Raw genomic sequence first — 20,209 nt, 5'->3', positions numbered from 1 at the left:
ACACACACCATTTTCTACTGCGAGCACAGCCACACCACATAGAAGAATAACCCGGAAGCTCTAGTTCATTATGCAAAAGTTGTGGATTGTCCATTACCAAGATGGTGTTACTTAGCTATTGTGAGCCAGTCCCCCCTGCCTTGCACTTCCAAAGCACAGACCATTCTTTGGCAAAATCTCTTTATTCCCCAGTGCACTTCCAGTAAGCACAACCAATAAAGAATGAGTCTCTGAGCATGTACAGAGCGGTTCATTGAACCTAATCGAACAACTACATCCCAGCATTCTCTTTTTGAGTAGCCCTGGGGCCCTTCCTTCTGGGATGTCCTTTTTGGAGGTGGGTAAGCCATTCTCTGTCCTTCGCCCCTCTAGTTGGTTGGCCCATCTCTCCTGATGCTGTGTCACGGGGTCAAGAGTTGTGCCAGGCTCGGCTGGCCACAGTTCTCCCACACCCGCTCCCTGAAGCTGCAAATCCTGACGATTCTCAACACCCACCTGAGCAGTTTGGGAGGAACTCAAGACAAGCCCCCCCGTCCCCCGCTTCTTCCACCCAGTGCCTGAGCATTCTGGTTCACGGGGCCCTTCATCACTCATCACCCCGGACTGCCTTTCTGTCCCCCAGGGCAGCAGGAAGGGAAGGGCCCACAGCTTCTCTGACTCATTCTTTCCCTGGGTGTATGGTCCATTCCTGCTCTCTGGCCAGCTGGAATGAGTAGGCCCCCAGGTGAACTGCACAGTGCGTGGGGAAGGGAGAGCAAGGATGATGGGTCCCGGGGAGGACTAAATTGGTCTCTCCTTACACTGGGGAATGTAAAGCCACCATCCTGATCCCCAGGGTGTAATTTAGCAAGCCTAATCTATTCATTGAACCAGAAACAAAATTATTTCAAACGATCTGCTGCATTTCTAAAGATGTGCCTTCCACAAGGGAATCATTTCCCCATGTTCCCTGCTGCTTCCACAAATCAGGTTCACGAGTTGTTCACTCTTGTAAGCCAAAGGGCGTTGCTTGCAGTCTTCTCAAGAGCATGGCAATTCTTCCCGGTTTAGTGGCCCAAGCCCCAGAGCAGAACCGGTTCCAGCCATGATCTTATGCGTTGTCCTTGCACCCCACTGCAGAAGAGGACATATATGCAGAGGCAAAACGATAGCCTGACCTCTGCTTCTGCACACACACCCTTCCCCCGTGGCGGCAGATCATCACACAAATTGACAAAATAGTGCCTGCCATACCTTGGAATTGCAAAGTAGTGGCAAGGGAGGAACACAATGAGTCACACTTATCTTCCCAGTGCTGCTCCTGTGAAAGTGACCTTGCACACAGATCTGTTCAGAGACTGAAACTGCTCCGAATGAATGTTCTCCTGTGCTGAATCTTGAAAAAACATCTTTTTACACTCTGAATTTTTATTAAGCAGAATTATCAGCGGCGTGTGGAACGTCCAAGGGCAAAGCAACCTCTAGCTTTTACAGAAGCCGTGGAGACCCATGCCTCATTAGGTTGCATGGATTCTGTTTTCCTTCAGTACTCAAATTGCCCTTTCTTATTAAGGGTATGCTTATATGAGTGTTTTTCTGTCAAAGCATGGATTGCTGATGAAAGCCATATTCTGTTTAAGAGAGTATTTCAGAGGCTCTGGGTGGGGTGTTAATATACATGTCAATGTTTTATGCGTGACCACCCCCTCTTCTCTATAATAACATATATTCAAATATATGCATATGGTCATTATGCACAATTTATAAACCTTTAGAACATTATGCTGTTTGAAAGACAATTCTTACTGTTAGTCCTGAACGCTTTTTGATTTTAATATATTTTATAACTTTTCCATGGAGGACTATTTTGGGAAAGGCAAAACACACATTAAAAAGCAAGTTAATAAATTTGCACTCTGCATGATTTCCCATTATGGTCTCATTACCAGACCGTTACATTAGGTACAATATAATGCTGGATCTGGACACACAGGCTTAAAGTATACCTACTGAAGTCACTGGGAAAAGTTTGTTTTTACTAAACAAATCTGGGGTTTCTTGGTTTGTTTTTATCTTTAATTTCGGTGGGTCTACTCTTAGCTGGATTAAGTCTAGACATAACCTATATTTTTCTATTAATATGAAATAACAAAACCAGCTAACAAGGAAATTAGCAATGGTAACTAACTGCATAATCTTATGCATGCTAATTTAAGTGGGGCAAACTTCGTTGTACTTTATTCTCCATTGTGTTTATTTAAAAGTGAGTCTAAGGCTGTAAATCTTGCACACACTTGGGAGTAAGCTCCATTTAACTCAGTGGGACTTACTTCTGGGTACACATTTATAAGATTGCTCTGTTATTCTACAAACTTGTCACACTCAGAAAGATTTTTGGTAAAAGAATGGGGGAAATGTGCTCTGTTATTTATTTAAACGAGTATGCCACTTTTCTCCAATAGAGGGCTCTAATCCAGCAGAAGGCAACTTGTCACCCTTCAAATACAGAAAAATACAACACTCATTGGCCAATGCTCTGGGACAATGGAAGTTGTAGTCCAAAAAACCCAGAAGGCACCAGGTTGCTTATTCCTGAATCCTAACCCTATACTGTGTAGAGAAGAGAACAAGATCAGTTTCAACAGGATCTAAAAGAATATTTAGTGAAAAAAACCTTTCAGTTTAACACATTGTGTCCAGGGGGTTCCATTTTCAGCCAAGCTCCAAAATCTAAGGAAATTACAATTGTTCCAGGCTAGATCCTTAACAGATAACTAAGGTACCATGGTAAGATATCCTCTGCCTTGGCCAGTGTGGTGTAGTGGTTAAGAGCATGGGACTGTGACTCAGGTGATCTGGGTTCTAGTCCCTGCTAGGCCATGGAGCCAACTGGGTGACTTTGGGCCAGTCACAGCCTCTCAGCCCAGCCTACCTCACAGGGTTGTTGTTGTGGGGATAAGACTGAGAGCAGCAGGAGGAAAATGATGCAACCGCTTTGAGTTTGTTATAAGAAAAAAGTGGGATATAAATAAATAGTTCCAGCTTCACTGTTACCTTAAAGCTGGATCTGTTGGTGGCAGAGTGGTAGTTTTAAGTCCCAGATGGCTTTTGTTCACTGGATACACACATAGAAGTGATGCACCTGGACCTGCCTTGCTATGCTGCAAGGAATCCAGCTGTCATCCAGTTCCCTGCACATGGAGTGACAGGACTTGGAAGAGGTCTTGATGGTTGTCTAGGAAATTCTGTTGTCACAGGTGAACTTCTCTTCAGTCGTACAGGCTGGGGCTGGGAAGCAATGGTAGGCTTCCATTATTGCCCGCTTGTAACAGAGCGCAGCTGTCTGGGGACAGTAGGAAAGGTTAGGCTTATGCTGCTGCTGTCATTCTCTTTCCTGGTGTTTGCTCAGCCTCCCCAGGACCTCTTGTTTCTGTCTTTCATTCCCATTTCACAGTTTCCTGAGACACATGCTTGTCTTTATTTATTCCTAGAATGAAATAAACAAATACACCTCTTTTCCCAGTTACTGTTTCCTTTGCTTTCCTAACAATTTTTATTATTACATTGTACTTTTATATCCCCCTTTTTTCTTCTCGAGAGGAACCCAAGGCAGCTTATTTCATGCTCACAACAACAACCCTGTGAGGTAGGTTAGGCTGAGTGCGTGACTGGCCCAGAGGGCGGCATTCACACTCTATTCTATTCACCTTCCCACCCTGTGAATATGACTTATGAGTCTCAAAAACTCACATGGGATGGAAAATGCCCTTTTTTCAAAACCTACAAATGCTTTAGCTTTCCTCTGCCGCAAAGCACATACTATGTCTACAAATGAAGAACGGTGGCTGGAATGTAAACCCCAGGTACCTCTGTGGAAAAGAAACAGATCATGACTGTTCAGCTGCTGGTGGGCCCTTGTCAGAATGTAAATTGCTATGAGTAAGCCATGTCATGTCCTTTGTACCTCAAAATCAGCATAGACCACCCTCAAGCCCACCTCTCCTACCATGCCAAGTCTCAGATCGGTCTGTTCAGAAGTTTTCTCAGTATAAGTAAATAGACCCTTTTGCCCCCAATTTCTGGTTGTAAGGGTAGAATGTGATGAATATAGATATACTGATATAAGAGCACTTGCTATCCATTTAGTGAGCAGCTGATAATTTATTTTAAAACTGAAAACTCCTATCCACATTTTCTTTTAAATGAAAGGATTGTATAACTCAGAAAGCCATTGGGAAACTAATGATTCAATTGGCTTTACTGGACAGACATGAAAGTTTATCTACTCTCGCAAGAGAGGTCAGAAGTCAGGGGGAAAAGGAGAAATGTGCGTTTTTATTCTTCTTATCATTTCCTCTCCACTGTTAATTACCATGTTGAGGAAATATCATGAATGGAAATAATTGGGATGACACTTCTAACTAGCAAAAGCAGGGTAAACTCAAATTAATTTTATGTTAAAGATCATCTACTTGCTGCTGTTAGCAGCTTTTAATATTGCTGAGACAACCAAATGGCAGAGAGAAATTTTCTTCGGAGCAGAGTTTCCCACCCTAGTGCTCTCTAGATACTGTGGACTTCAACTCCCAGCATTCCTCATCACTGGCCAGAACTGAGAGGGATTGAAGTCCAAAACACCTGGTTGGGACCAGGTTGGGGAATGCTATTTTAGAACTGCAGATTCATGTGGAAGGCATTCATTGATTTTAATTTTTTATTCTTTATTTTTAGTTAATCAGCTAAGCTGCCCATTTAATTTTGCAGGGCTCCTCTGCAACATTTTCCAAGTTTTGCATTTTAATATATCCATGTTTCCATTGCACTCCCCCTAACCTCTTCCATTGGTCATTTCTGTATTTCTGTATTTATTCATGGGTTGGCTAATTCACAGAATCATATTTTTATCCCATCATTTTCTCAAGGCCTCAGCATGCAAATATGGGGGTTATTTCATTTATTCTAACACCAACCCTTTGAAATAGGGCTAGTGTCCCACTGAAGGTTGCAGAACAGACTTTTGAACCCAAGCCTTCCCGGCCTGGCACCAATGATGGACACACTGGTTAGGTCCTTCAGTAGACCATGAAGCATAGAAACTTCACATGAAACCTCTTTTTCTTGCATGAAAGTCTGTGAGGAATGACTTGGTAAGCTCTTAACCCCTGAAAAGTTGGATATTCCCCATCCATAGCCTGTGTTGCTACCTGGTTTCTCAATCCATCCTACATCAGTGTCTGGTCATGCCATCAGTGTCTGCTAGTTCTATGTGTCCACTGGCCACCAGGATAGCTTTTAATATGTTTATAATGCAAGTCATCAAATCTGCTTCAAGCATGCTGTGTGCAAAGGTAAGAGTGCTCTGTTTATGTCTGCTGTGTGATGGGCCATTCATAAGGCATCACTGGAGAGCAATGGTTTCAAGTGATGAATGCACACGTGAACCAGCAAATGGCCTCATTTTATAACTAAGGGAAAGGTCAGGTTAAACAGGATTCCCAACATTAGATGACATGAGCCAGGGAATGAACTTTCATTGGAAAGTCTTCTTAAGACCTACTTTGCTATTTGTTTAACTCTACTGCCTCATTACTCTAAGTGCTTAATGCAAGCTGCACAGAAAAGAGCAATGCCAGGGTTTTGGTTAAAATCCTTATTTGCATAAGAACTAATACAGGAAAAATGAGAAGCCAGGGCTTTCTTTTTAAGTTACACATTTCATGCATAACAGAGCAATACACATTTATTTAGTTGTGGCAGCCACTGAATAATAAAAATCAGAATAGGGCATCTGTGTTGAAGTTGAAAATTCTGAGTTATACACTTTGGAGATGATCCAGCAAAGTTAAAGCCTTATTTGTCTCAAAGAAAAGCATACACTTAATTTTTCCCATTGGAGATTTTAAAAAACCTTTGCCAGATGGTATCTAATTTTTAATCAATGATCTCAGATAGAAATGATCAAGAATTAGAGATGTTGGGTATAATACAACAAAGTGAACTTGTGCTTAATACTCTTTCATTGATATCAGTAGAAATGGTCAGATCATGTCCTTAATTTTTCTTTTAGGGCACAGTCCTGTGCATGCTGAGACACAAGGAAGTCCTACAACGCCCACTGTGCTGTCTGGGGAACACTCGCAGATGCTTTGCCAGAAAAACCCACCACATGCATAGGATAGTACCCTTAATACGTAAATGGCTTTAAAATGGCTCTTGAATTGATCATCTGCAACACTAGCCCTCCTTGTCATGGTACTAGTTACTGAAAACAGTTTCTTTTCAGTTGATTAGGAAAACAGTGGGTGCAATTTCCCCCTTACTCCTTTCAAACAACAGAGTCATTTTGCTTAAGAGCTCTTTATTTCCAACATGAATCTAGCAAATGATAGCCTCCAAAAGATGAATCTCTGTGCATGAAATGGGTAATTAGTGGAACCCAAAACAGAAAATATTTGCTAGAAACGCCCCCCCCCCCCCCCCATCCTTTTCAGTAGCCCTGCGCTCCTCCAACCCTCTTGGTGTGCCCCTCTGGAGAAGGACTAGCCTCCTAGATCTATGCAGGGCCTGTAGCTGGCTACCCTGTTTCTCCTGATGCTGCATCATGGGGTCAGGGGTTGGGCCAGGCTCCTCTTGCTCCTTTTCCAACTCCCTTCCTAACACTTCTACGCCCTGTCGGTTCCCAGGGCATGCCTGAACACCTGGGGATGGCAGCCTTGAGATAAGCTCTCCCACATCCACTAGCTCTGTGTCTGCAGACGTCATCTCCCGGGCCTCATCTGAAGAGTCAGTGCTACCCTGGCCCTGGAAAGTGCACCAGAAATAGCTGCCTCTTTCATTCCCAAGACATGCACTGAGGAAAGATGTTCAGCACACACAGGATGACATGGAGCGCCCATTTCTGAATGTATGCTCATGTGCACACTCACACACATTGAAGTCACAAAGCTACCATAAATCAATGTCATTAGTGACTGCTAGGCTAAGAGGGAAAGATGGAAATTTCCTTTGCGGAGCAGATGTTAACGATGTTACACCATCACTGGTTTATACTAGTTCAACATCATTACCATGAGCACTGAAACAGCAGTGGATGCTACCCTTTAGATTTGAATGCAGTTAATTGTAGAGAGTCAGCTCAAGTGATTAACTTGTTGGGATTATGATCCAGAGGATGTTAATAATACATTAACTGATTTCATTAGGTTTTAAAATTAACTAAATTCCTTGAATTGACACTTGAGACATTTAAAATAAGATTCCTGAGATTGTATTATATGATTATTAAGTAATATATTATATGACCATTCCAAGACACTAGTAGTTGGATGGTATATAAAAGTTTTAAATAAATAAAAATAAAATATTATAAATATATAAATTATATAAAGATTATATAAAATAAGATTCCCGAGATCCCAAATTACTACTTCTATCCCCCTATAAGTTTTAAAAAACCTGCATGGATATTATAAAGAAGAGACCAAATCACATAATACAGGATTTCTAATAATATATATTGCCTGTATATTTTTTTAAATACTTCATATTATATTATAATAACTTGTTGTTATTTAGGGTTTGGGTGATCTCTCTTGCCATTTCATCCATTTAAACGTGTGCATGATAATATGAACTTTTGCACACATATCCATTAAAATTGAAATCCATAAAATAAGGCTTCTCTAACAATTAAGTTCTCAGAATAAGAACTTGGAACTCCACCCTTTCCCCCTTCTTCCTTACTTTCTGAGTGCAGTCAGTCAGCAATACTTTTAACAGGTGTGGAGGCACCTGAAAAGATGGCCATGCTGCTTGTTTTACACTTGTCCATTTGCAGATGATCTTCTTATCACTGACTGTCCAGTCCACGACCAGTTTAAAATGGAAAAACTATCAGCAGGGAGAACCAAGGCCTTGAAGCCGCCTGTCCAGTTATCCCCTGGATAGCAGGCAGAGTAGGTGCATCAGTCAAGGGCTCACAGTCCTCTTGATGCATCGCATTGCAACTTAAATAATAGCAACCTTGCTCTAAATTGTCACCTACACATATATAGGAGCACAAGCAAGTGCATGTCCTCTTTGTTGGACTACGTGTGAGTGGCTACCCGAACCCCAGCCCCAAGCTTTAAGAAGCTAGTAGGGCTTCCCTTCAAATGGCCGGATCCTGCCTGCCTGTAGTCCTGAAAGGGCCCGTGGCTGGTTCAGCAATCCTGCAAGGCTGTGGGGAAGGAGCTGCTACAGGGGAGCCCTGGGCTCAGGTGGGAGGGTATAGAAGGAGGCGTCGAGCACTTTGTTGAGTGCGGGGTGGCTTGTGCCCTGGATGCAGGGGCACAGGGCAGCGTTGCTCTTCCTACCAGCCTTACAAAGAGAAAGAAAACAGTTGCTCAACATTTTCTGGGCTTACTAAGTCTCACATATTAAGTGCAGTTGCTCAGATAGAACCCCCACTTCTCCAATTAACTGGGATTCTTTTTTATACTCACCTTTGTTAAAAAGATGCTATTGCTCCCTGGGTGACTATATTAATCCAGATTTGTCTCACATCGTAAACATTTCGGGTATAACATGTCTACTCCAAGCCTGTCCTATTGGGCTTTTAACTAGCAAATGCCCACATTTTGGAGGAAATTTTGTGAAATTTACTTTCTGACGCTTTGAATAACCCCCCTTCCTATTCCATGCCTCTGGCAATCTGCATAATCTGCCCTGTTTGAGCAATGGCTGCACCTTAGGATGCTGTTTACAGTGTGCCACGCTAAGACTGTCCCTTATTCCAATTGTACATCCCCATAGAGGCACATTATTTATAGAGATGTAAAATCTAATTATGGAGCTGTTTGGTTTGTGGTGACAGGATTATAAATTGAACCAGCACTAGCCTTTCTCTCTCTTTGTTTCTTGCTCCTTTCCCTTCTCAGATCAGCATCCTTTGCCTTACACTGCCCAGCAGTAGTTAGCTATGAAGCCGACACAATCTGTTCTGTTAAAACTCATTGCCCTGAAATGCCTCCGTCTAACAAGAAGCAAGTATGTGGCAATGTGCTCAAGAAAAGCAGCAACACTATTAAAATGTTGCCTGGTACAATAAAGCCGTGTGTGATATCCCTGGAAAGGGCGAGAGACAAAGAAGCTCTCAGAGCCACGCTTGTCTTCACGCAGAGGAGAGAGTGACTGGATCAGAGTCAAGGAACTCTGCGCATCCCTGGAGCTCCCATTCTTTAAAGATCTTTGGGCTAAACATTGTGATACGTCCTCTGGCACTGACACACCTGTCCTTACTTTGACAGAAACCTCACAGGTACTCTGCAACCCACCGTATATTGCCCTTGCCTTGGGCCAGGGTGGGTATGGCTGAGCACCTGCTGGGGACCCCCACCTGGCAGGCCCCCCAGGGTTGCTCTTCTTCATTCCCTTGGCGACCTGCCTCTTCACCTCTACAGTTCAGACCGCAGCGGGTGTGAAGAGGAGGCGTGGTGGGCACCACTACCTACTATGGCCCGCTTGTTTGCGTGGCCCCCAGCCTGCCATGCAAGCAAGTTGCGGCCCTTGTGAAGAGCAGCAGTAGCTGGTGACCAGGGGGGTGAGAAGGTACTTGTTGAGGGAGGGCCCATGGAGACCGGTTCTGTCCTGGCCGACAGGCTCCCAAGCACCAGGGAGTCCCTAACAAGGTAGTTCTTTATTGGCACATCCCAGTGGACAAGGCAATGCAATTGTAAGAGCAAGCTGAAGGATAGCCTCTGCTCATGCTGAACCAAACTGGAAACTTCCCCCAATTCTTCCCTTTCATTCCCACGGCAGAATCCACTGTGAGGGTCTCGCTGGGGGAGAGCTAGTTAGCACGACCTCTGGTGGGGTAGTCCTCCTCTCCTGACACCTTGATCCAGGGCCCTCTCCTTCCTCCCCTGTGTCCCCACCCACCTCTTCCAAAACATGTCTGCTGTCATGATTGGCCTGGGAAAACGGCCAATGAAGGTTCCTGCCCACTTCTGATCCTCTCGCCCTCCCATTGCCTCTTCCCTTCAGGATCTGACAACCAGCAGAGAGTGAGTCCCTGGCCCACTTGCTTCAGGGCCCCCCTGCCTAGCCCTCTCCCCATTGCTGATGCCTGCCTTCCTCCAGGCTATTTCTGCAACCACCACCTTCCTCCTTCGCTGTCTGTGTGCTCGATGAGACTTTGTGCTGGCTGGGTAGGAGAGTGAGTGCTGAACACACGGGCACGTTGCTTTAGACCATACATTGCTTTAGGTAGAGGCTGCTCCCGACTTCCCACACCATGCATTTCGCAGGCAGATTTCAAGTTGCCCTCAATCCGTTCTCAACATGGGACAGCGCATTTTCTTAACATGCCTATAAAATCTGGCTGCAGAATCTTAGGCCCACTCTCATCTCTATCTCATAGTCCATATTTGCCTATTTTATTTTAGGATATTTTAACTGATTGTTTTATCTATGTTGTAAGCCGCCCCGAGGCTTCGGCGAATGGGGCGGCATAAAAATGTTTTAATAAATAAATAAATAAATAATAGTCCTTATTGGACATACAGTAGGGCTTACACAATCTGGATACATCAAGCTGAGCACAGCCAGCCAGCTGTCTACCTGCCTTAAGCCTGGGAATTGGGTGAGTGATGTTTAAGTGTTCCAGGGTGCAATTTAAGGGTTCCAGAGGAGACAGAAAAAAGGTCTAGCATGTCCAGCATGCCTCATGGGGGGAGGGGGCGGAGACTTGGGCATGCTGGGAGTTGTAGGCCTTTTTTCTGTCTAAACTTGCCTAGGATGGCATCCTTGATCTTTTAAGTGCAGGTTTTATGGTTAATATTTATATATGTAATGTTGCCTTCTTTGGACTGTGAACCACCCTGAAGCTGAAGAGTCATTTAGGAATGTGTGAAATGCATGGTTGAATATGGATGGAAGCAAAGGCTTCAGTGAAATGCTAGGTGATCCGCAAGGACTCAGTAGGCCTTCTGTATGTTGCTGCCTCTGTAGGCCTACAAAACAGGGAAGCCATCCAGGGCCTAGGAAACGGCAGCACATGCTTGGGGACTAGCTATAATTGACTGTGGGAAACAAGTGATGGTTGCTTGACACATATGGTATAAGCTCCCTGCCGCCTCTGCAAGCTGAGGATCTGGACGACTCTGGCTTACTATTTGATCTGATCAGACTGTGTAGGTAGCAAAATTAAAAAAAAAAAAAAAAAAATCCAACTTCCCATGAAACAGAGTATAACTTCTGCAACTGGAGAACTGCAGGAGATATGACAGTTACTTTCGTTCTGGCATAATTTAATTCGAGGTTCAGCAGCAGGTACAGGATGTTCTGAGGAGCTACAAAAACTCATTAGTTCCCTATAAGGCAAGCCTGCCCTGGAGTTCACAGTTATTATCCTTGAAGGGAAAGATGTGAGTTGAAATTCAGCACAGCTTCCATGCAGTATGGATCGGCATTTGTTTTTTCACCTCATCCGAACCCTCTCGGCTTCTCAGAATCGCAGTAAAGCCCATCAGCAGAAGTTGCTGATAACTTTCAGTGAAAAACTTCAGGTTATCACCCAGTCATTTCTGGATGGATCCATAAAAATCCCCGGCCCCCCTTGCCAGCCATGCACACATACTCTGCAGCTTTGGCACTTTTGATGAAAGGCTTGTGGAGTTGGATTTGTCTTGAAATGAACCAAAAGAAGGGAGATGACATGATCTGAAAGGTCAGACTCCCATTCTAAGGGGGCAGCGTCTACAGTTTCATGCAATAGTCAAGGCTGTGGAATAGCACACACTTGTTCCTATCCTGAATGGTTTTGTGCTGTTCTTTCCCTGGCTTGGGAAACGGGCAGCAGGTGTCTCTTAGGAAGGAAAAGTCCAAGCACATACTGACCTTTTCAAGTGAAATTGTGTATATCCATTTCCTGTGGATTTGTACAGCAAAAGAAAATGAAAGAGAGGGGATAAAAAACATGCAGGGATATAACAAGGCTACAGGCATGCATCTATCCCAAATAATTTGATGATACCTTACCTTGACTTTTCAATCATATATATTATTTCAGGGGCAGGGAGGTGGGACACAGAATTGTAGATGACTTGGCTCTTAATCAGCTACAATAAACGCCACAATACAAGTAGCTTAGGAAATGCCATAAGGTGGCCCATGCGTTATGCTCATCCGTAGAAATATTTGTCTTCTGCCCATCCTGCTATCAGAGATGAGGCAGGTGGTGACAAGCAATTTGGCCATTTCAGCCATGGCAGCGTGACTCTGGGTCAGCTTGTATCATCTGTTGTTTTTTTCTGATGTCAAGTGAAAACTTGTTCTTATTTGCCAAGACCATGTACAATTTATTTTCTTTTTGGATGGAATGATTTGTTCTCTGCCTTCAACCTTCCAGTGATTTTATTATTGTACTGTGATAAAATAGCCTACTTGGGACCACATTATCTTAGGGAGCGCCTTACTGCATACATTCCTGCCCGTCATTTAAGATAATCAATGGAGGCCCTCCTACAAGTTCTACCCCCTAAGGAGGTTAAGGGGGAGGTTGCAAGGAGGAGGGCCTTTTCTGTGGTGGCCCCCCAATTGTGGAATGCCCTGCCATTGGAGATTCATCAGGCACCTGCTTAACTGAGTTTTAGGTGCCTGACAAAAACTTTGCTTTTTTTGATGCCCCTTTGGCACTACTGAAACCATCTAAAATGATGGTCCTGACTTTAATTAATTAATTTTATTAATTTATGTTTTTGTTTGATTACATATATTGTGTCTTATCTTGTTGGTTTATTGTAATATTTTACCATTATTATTTTATTTAATGTTATTGGCATTTTTATTTTAATGGCCACCCAGAGAACATGATGCTAACAATCAGCTTCTATACAGATATGATAGATAGATAGATAGATAGATAGATAGATAGATAGATAGATAGATGTTCTGAAGGTTGATGGGAAAGATATTTGATATGAGTGTAGATAAAAGTTAATGCACAAGACCACATCTTTTTGTGCATGTTCACAGATCCAGAATTGTGGTTTCATACAGAATTGCTATCCCCAACTAGAACCCCTCTCACTTTTCTAAGCCTTGAAACATCATGGCAGCTGGAAGAGATTGTCCTTGTAGGCTAGGAGGTCATGAGATTTGATTGTTTAGCACAGAGGAAAGTGACTCTTACTGAATCAGACTTTTGGTCTACCCAGCCCTGTATTGTCTATACAGACCAGCAGTGGCTCTTTGATGTGTCAAAGGAGAATTCTTCCCAGCCCTTAGCTGGAGATGTCTGGGTTTTGATTTTTGGAGAAGAGCTACCAGCAAGCCCCAGAACTGCAAACAGACAGGGTGCTACAAAGAGGGTCTTCTTATCAAATAAGAAATCAAAGGGCATTGTTTGAAAAGCTATTTGGGGCTGTGTTGCAGGATGTAGGGGAACAATTCCTTAATGCCAAAGAGAACAAAACATTCTGTTGGTTCACTGTATGGTCAAAACAGAATCTCTTTCTACCCCTTGTGCCATGGCGGCTGCACCGAATGTGCAACGAAATCTTGCCTGCACCCCCTGGGTGATGCACAGCCTGAATGAGCGTATATGAGACAATGTTCTCCTGCTCCCTCCCTCCCTCCCTCCCTCCCTCCGTGTGTGTGTGTGTGTGTGTGTGTGTGTGTGTGCCATTTTAAGTAGAATACTTTGAAAAGAGATGAATAATGTAGTATCTTGCAATTTGGATGTTTGAAAAGCACTGAAATTTACAATGCATGAGGAGAGGGCACACATGGAAGCAAGTTTGTTAACTAAGTGAATCATTAGCATCTCGCAATGGTAAACTCAGGGTATTTTTTAACAGAGAAATGACTTCAGTGGGTGAGCTGAATTCTGAACAGGCTGGAAATCAAAACAAGAGCAATATTTTGTTTGACTTAGAGTTTCATTGCAGAATTAGCACTCATGGTTCCTTTTTAATAAGAGTGCGTTTGAGGTTTTTGAATAACCTTATGATGCTTCCAGTTCTGAAGAATGTTCCCTCAGTGATGAGGAAATTCCTTCAGTTCTCATTTTAAGGTGAATCTACCAATGTCACCCCTCCCAAGCCAATGTGCAGACTGAAATGCAGGCATCTCTTGGTACTTGCACTTTTCTGAATTTTGCAGCACATTTCCAGAAGAAGCAGAAGAGGAAGAAGAGGAGGAGGAGAAAGAAGAATACCAAAATACATTTGCTATTGGGGAAAATAATGTACCCAAATGCACAAATAATGTACACAAAGGCTGTCACAAAGAGGAAGGTTACATTCTTGCTGATACAGAGCGTAGGACACAGAATAATCAGGTCAAGCTGCAAGAAGCCAGATTCAGGCTAAATATCAGGAAAAGCTTCCTCACTGTCACAGCAATAAAACAGAGGAACCAGCTGCCTAGGGAGGTGGTGGGCGCTCCTGCACTAGAGGCATTCAAAAAGAAATTGGACAGCCATTTGAGTGAGGTGGTGTAGATTGGTGTCCTGAACAGCAGAGGGTTGGACCTGCTGGCCTTCATGGCCCCTTCCAGCTCTACTATTCTATGATTCTATGAGTTATATTAGGAAAATGGCTTGCAAAAATGCATGTATTAGGAGAGATGTGCCTGAAGGTGCATAGGAAATTGCATATGAACTTTAACCATCAACTGACCTTAAAATGGGAGAGAACAAAATTAAGATTGGAAAAATGAAAAGTGAGTGAAGCCAAAATTCAGAGACCCATTCATTCCTATTCCCAGGGGAAGTTGCAGTAGGAACTTGCAATCATATTACCTCTATTACAGATACTCATAAATCTTGAAACGCAGAGGCTTACAGGCATCCAATGCAAGGTGCAAGGCACGGTGGCTGTAATCTTCACTGCTGCCATACCTTGCACCCTGCATTTTCACCAGATGGCAATTTGTGGCCACCTAGATTTAGTGCTGGGGAGGCCACGAGGCTGGGGCATTGATCGGAATTAATGTAAGCCATAGCCCAAGCCTCTTCCTCTCCCTGCCCCCTGGTGCCCTCCTGCCCCCAGCACAACCCAGTGGCAACCCTGGGGGGGCGGGCATGGTTCTTTCTGTGCTGGCAGCAAAGGAATGGGGCAGAGAGGTGGTTTGGCCTTTGGAGTCTGAAGAATTCTATGGCCTCCCAGACGATGCACCATATCTAAACAAAGCTGTCGTTAAAGAAGCTTGATCTATTTGGATCTGCCAGAATCCCTGTGCAAAACTGACTCATCTGTGGCTTTTGGAGAAATATGCACATCACAAATTTAGCTATCCGCCAGATGTTGCATTTCTTTGAATGCTGCTACACAGTTCTCAGCAGCACAAAAAAAAAAAATCCAAAATATGCATTTAAATATGTACTTTGAGAGAAAATACACATTTAAATGATAATTGAGAGAAAATACATGTTTAAATAGATATTAAAATAGAATTGAAATATGCACTTGGGAGGACTTCTCTCAAAATCCATAGATTAATGAAGAAATTATAGGTAAAAATAAGTTGCTCCATGTGAACAATGTTTGCCTATTGCTACCAAAGCAACCAAGAGCCTTGTTGCACTAAACAGATTTGCAGCTATATTCTGGGATATGAATAGTCCTCAAAAGCTGAACTGAACTAAGGATCTTTTACAAGCCAATCATGCACTCTGGCATGAAGTTAGGACTTCTCCTAGCCGTACTGTAAGAAGCCTTCTCCTAGCCTTACTCAGCTCTACCTCTTGTTTACATCTAATCCAGGTGAAGAAGACTCTATGTTGAGTCTGTGTCTGGGCTCAATAATGGATTGGTTGAGGATCAATAGACTGAAGCTCAGTCCAGACAAGATGGAAGTGCTGTTGATAGGGGATTTGCCGGACAGGCTGGGTGGCCATTACCCCATTCTGGATGGGGTTGCATTCCCCCTAAAGGACAGGGTCTGCAGCTTGGGGGTGCTCCTGGACCCAAAATTATCGCCAGGTAGACTCGGTGGCCAAGAGCACCTTCTTCTAGCTGTGGTGAATAGATCAGCTATGGCCTACCTGGATAGACAGAGCCTGGCCACAGTTACTCTGGGTGCCCTGGTAACATCCAGGTTAGGTTACTGCAATGTGCTTTGCATGGGACTGCCTTTGAAGATGGTCTGGAGACTTCAACTGGTCCGAAATAGGGCTGTGTGATTATTGACAGGTGAGCTCATATAAACACCTATTTTATATAAACTACAGTGGTTGCCAGTTGAAGCCCAGGCCCAATTTAAAGTGCTTGTTTTAACATATAAAGCTCTTAAACAGCTTAGACGTGGCTACCTCAAGAACCGCCTTCTCTCACGTATACCTACCTGCCCATTAAGATCTGGGCAAGAGGTCCTTCTGAAGGAGCCATCCCTCAAGGAAGTGAGAGGGATGGTGAATAGAAGAAGGGTCTTCTCAGTGGTTGCTCCTCATTTATGAAATGGGCTCCTCAGAGGAGTTTGCCTGGCACCATCATTGTTTGTGCTCCACTGCCAGGGGAAATCTATCCTCTTCTTCAGACATATTAATAACTGATTTAAAAAATGATTTTATTAACTGTTTATATTTTATGATTCATTAATTGGTCTCCTTTACTTGCCTTACTATAATAAGACCTTTGTTACGTTATTGTTATATACTTTTATCTGACTAGTTTTTAGTGATTTTATTGATTTTAGTTATTGTAACATTTTAAATTTATCATAATTTTAATTGTTGCATGCTGCTCAGAGAATATAGCAGGAGCCTTACACAGAAGGTAAAAACTGATCAGCAGCTGTGGAAAATAATGGACATTTCTCCCATAATGCCCAGTTTGAAACCCTGCAACCTGGTGCCCCCCAGAGGCTTTGGACTTTGACACCCATCAGCCTCAGCTAGTATGGCAAATGTTCAGGAATACTGGGAGTTGTAGTCCAAAGCATCTAGAAGTCACCAGCTTGAGAAAGGCTGCTCTAGAACATCAATATTATAAAATTGTTATTTATATAGGTGGAAAAATAATTGGCTGCGTAATGCTAATGGAGCAGTGTTTTTAATTATTGCTGAAGGATAAATGGATCTCATTTCTTGTGGCATAAACTCATTTTTATGCCTAAGATTTATTTCAAAGAATAATTAATGAGGGACAAACTTCCATGGGGAATTTGTGTCATTTTTTAAAAATAGCTTTCAGGAACACTTCCTAGGGCTTTGGTCACCAAGAATAATTTTAATACTGAAGGGAAAATGAACCATAAATACAATTTACATGCAGATCAAATGCATAAACAGAACCAGAAAAAATGTATCATAATGCTTAGAAAAGCATAAATGCATCTCAATGTCCACACAGGAACTATTATTGCTCACATCTAATCATCTGAGGGCTGTGTTTCTCCAGAGCACAGTCCCAAGCACTTTTTGTTCTGGATTTCTGGGTAATCAAAACCTAAAGCTGAACTAAATTTGCCCCAGAGAATGCTTTTCAAAAGTTTCTTACATGAATTCTGATGTGAATTAAATCTCCATATTTTCTCTTGATATGCAAATATCCCTTGAATGTTTTCGGATATTTGGTATCCTGCACCAACATTTAACAGCTGCAGTCTCTGTGCTGCATGGGCTTATCTGTGCATGACAATGTGGCATAAAAAACAGATAAGAACAATCTCAGGTTGAACTAGAAGCTCTGAGAAAGCTGATGCCAGCAAGCAGGAAAAGCATCCAAATGGAGTGAGCAAAGCAGGCAATTAACACCAGAGGTGCCTGGCACAGAAGAAGCTCAACCATGGATAGTGGGATGTTGGTTCTTAAGGCTGTAGATCGGTGGTAGAACACACGTTCTGCATGCACAAGGCTGCAGGTTCAATCCCCCACATCTCCAGGCAGGGCTGAGAGAAGGACCCTGCCTGAATCTCTGGAGAGCCACTGCTTGTCAGCAATAGAGTCTGGGATTGATGGGCTTATGGCCTGATTTGACATAAGGCTGCTTCCCAACTCCTAAGGCAGGGGCCTCAAACTCAACTGACCTGGGGGCCGCTGGAAGTAGAGTCTGGGTGAGGCTGGGCCGCATCAAGTATTCCACCCCCGCGGTGGTGATGGTGGGCCGCTCATCCGGAGGCCAGGCCGGCCCGGGCGCCGCTGGCGCTTTGAAGGCCGCAGGGCCCCTCCCCCGTGCCCTGCCCGGCCCGGCAATTGGCCCGCGGGCCGCGAGTTTGAGACCCCTGTCTTAAGGGTTTCTTGCACATTCAGGTTGCCAGCCCTGCCATTAGGCAGAGTGGATGGACTGTGGGTGACACGAAGGGGGCACCGTTTTTGGCTTGGTTCTTGCTGCACCTTAACAGTCAGAGATGGGAAGAGGTGCTCCTGGAATGTCCCACATCGTGGGGCAAAATCATATCCCTGGCTTTGGACAGCTTGCAACATGTTGCCTTGCCCCTGGCTTGTGTGTGGGAGCCACACATTGGCTGCTCCAAGTGCCTTGGTCTGGTTAAATATTCCCGTGCTCTGGATGTAGTCAAGGTTGGGGTGGGGGCTGTGGAGCCCAGGGCATCTGTGGCCACTCATGCCCCACCTACCAGTTCATGGTCCGGGTCACAAGGGTGAGCTCTGAAGGGAAGGAGCAAGTTCCTCTATGAATGCAGAGGAGAGCCACTCCCTGATCACTGTTGCTGCATCACAAAGAGAAGACGGGAAAAAAGATTCTGAGTTTATTGAACAGGGTTGAGTCCACTGCTGCAATTACACTGAATAATAAACTTAAGGCACTTCAATTTAAGCGAACCTCAAGCATTGGGACTTTTATGGAACCCAAGGACTGAGGTGACCTGCACCTCCCTAACAATCTGTTCCTATAACAGCACAATCAAAATTTAGCAGGTAGTAATTATTTCTAGCTCATGGCTTACCCTAGTATTTGACTTCAATCAAGTTTCCTCCTAGTTTACAGAAATATTGAATAATATCAGCTTAATGTTCTTCACAAAGTAATGACATCAAGGTCCCCACTACACCTATATGATGTTTGCACAGATCCAGTTTTTTAGTTTTTAATTCATACTATATTTTGCATTTATGTTATGCTTTTATATTTTTATTTTTGGGGAAGAGAAGTTTAGCTGAGTTTTGTAATATATCTGTAGTCAAGTTGGAAATAGGTGGGGCTCCCACTTTCATAATAAAATTGTAATTGTTTGTTTGATTGATTTCATTTCATTTCATTGTTATTAGTATACTGTCTAAAAGGTGAGGCTTTCTGGGTGGTTCACAGTGATTAAAAGTGACCTATAAAAGAATACAACAAAAGGGTTTTACTTCACTAAATCAGTGAGCTGAATACCCAGAAATGTAAATATTGGAGAACACATTATATGATATCACTTATAAGATTATGGGAATTCTCTGCAGAAATCTCTTGAGTTATTTGCATACATATATATTTCCCAGGGGTGGGGGGAATGAATCACATATTCATACCTAATGTTACCCAAAGAGAAGTGTATTGTTTTATTGGCTTGCTTTTGCTCTAGTGGTTTTAATTGGAAAACAAATTTGGCTGTTAGGCAGTGCTGACTTCAACAAGACAAATGTGTTACATTTCTTGCGAAGGAGGAAGGGAACATTTATCTTTATATAAAACAATAAGCAATACAATAGGAGTGAAGTAGTGTCCTGACAAAAATAATCAATTGATGCATGGTTTCCTTGAAGTTATTCTTTGTCTTGCTGCCATTAATTCAGCATCACAGAAAGAACGGTATGATGTGTTTATTTATTGTTTAGCTGGAAGGGGCCATTGTAATCGATCAATCTCTATTGAGTTGCACTGGCTCAGTATTCCTTCCTTTCCATCTTTAAGGGGTATCCAGTATTAGGTGTGGCTCTGGATTAGAGGGGCCTCTTGGTGAAAAGCTACTCGATGGGCACCCTCCTACCTCAGTGGACCCTGCTAGCCCTCCTTGGCCGTGGCAGCAGCCACAGAGAAGCTGTCAGCAAAACCATCTCACACTGCTGTCTGACACTCTCTTGCCTGAGCTGAATCAGAGAATTTCCTGCTCATAGTGAAGCCACCAGACCAGCTCTCAGGTGAGGCAACATGAGTGTTATGCAGACCCACCTTTTTCCCTTCCAAGGAACAAAAATGGCTCACATCATTCTTCTCCTCCTCTGTCTTATCCTCACAGCAACAATAACCTGTGAGGTAGGTTGGGCTGAGAGCCTGTGACTGGCCCAAAGTCACCCAGTTGGCTC

Source organism: Varanus komodoensis, unplaced genomic scaffold (assembly GCF_004798865.1).
Source record: "Varanus komodoensis strain SLA01 unplaced genomic scaffold, ASM479886v1 scaffold10, whole genome shotgun sequence".
Lineage (NCBI taxonomy): Eukaryota > Metazoa > Chordata > Lepidosauria > Squamata > Varanidae > Varanus > Varanus komodoensis.
The sequence above is the reverse complement of the archived record's forward strand: the minus strand, read 5'-3'. Positions refer to the sequence as shown.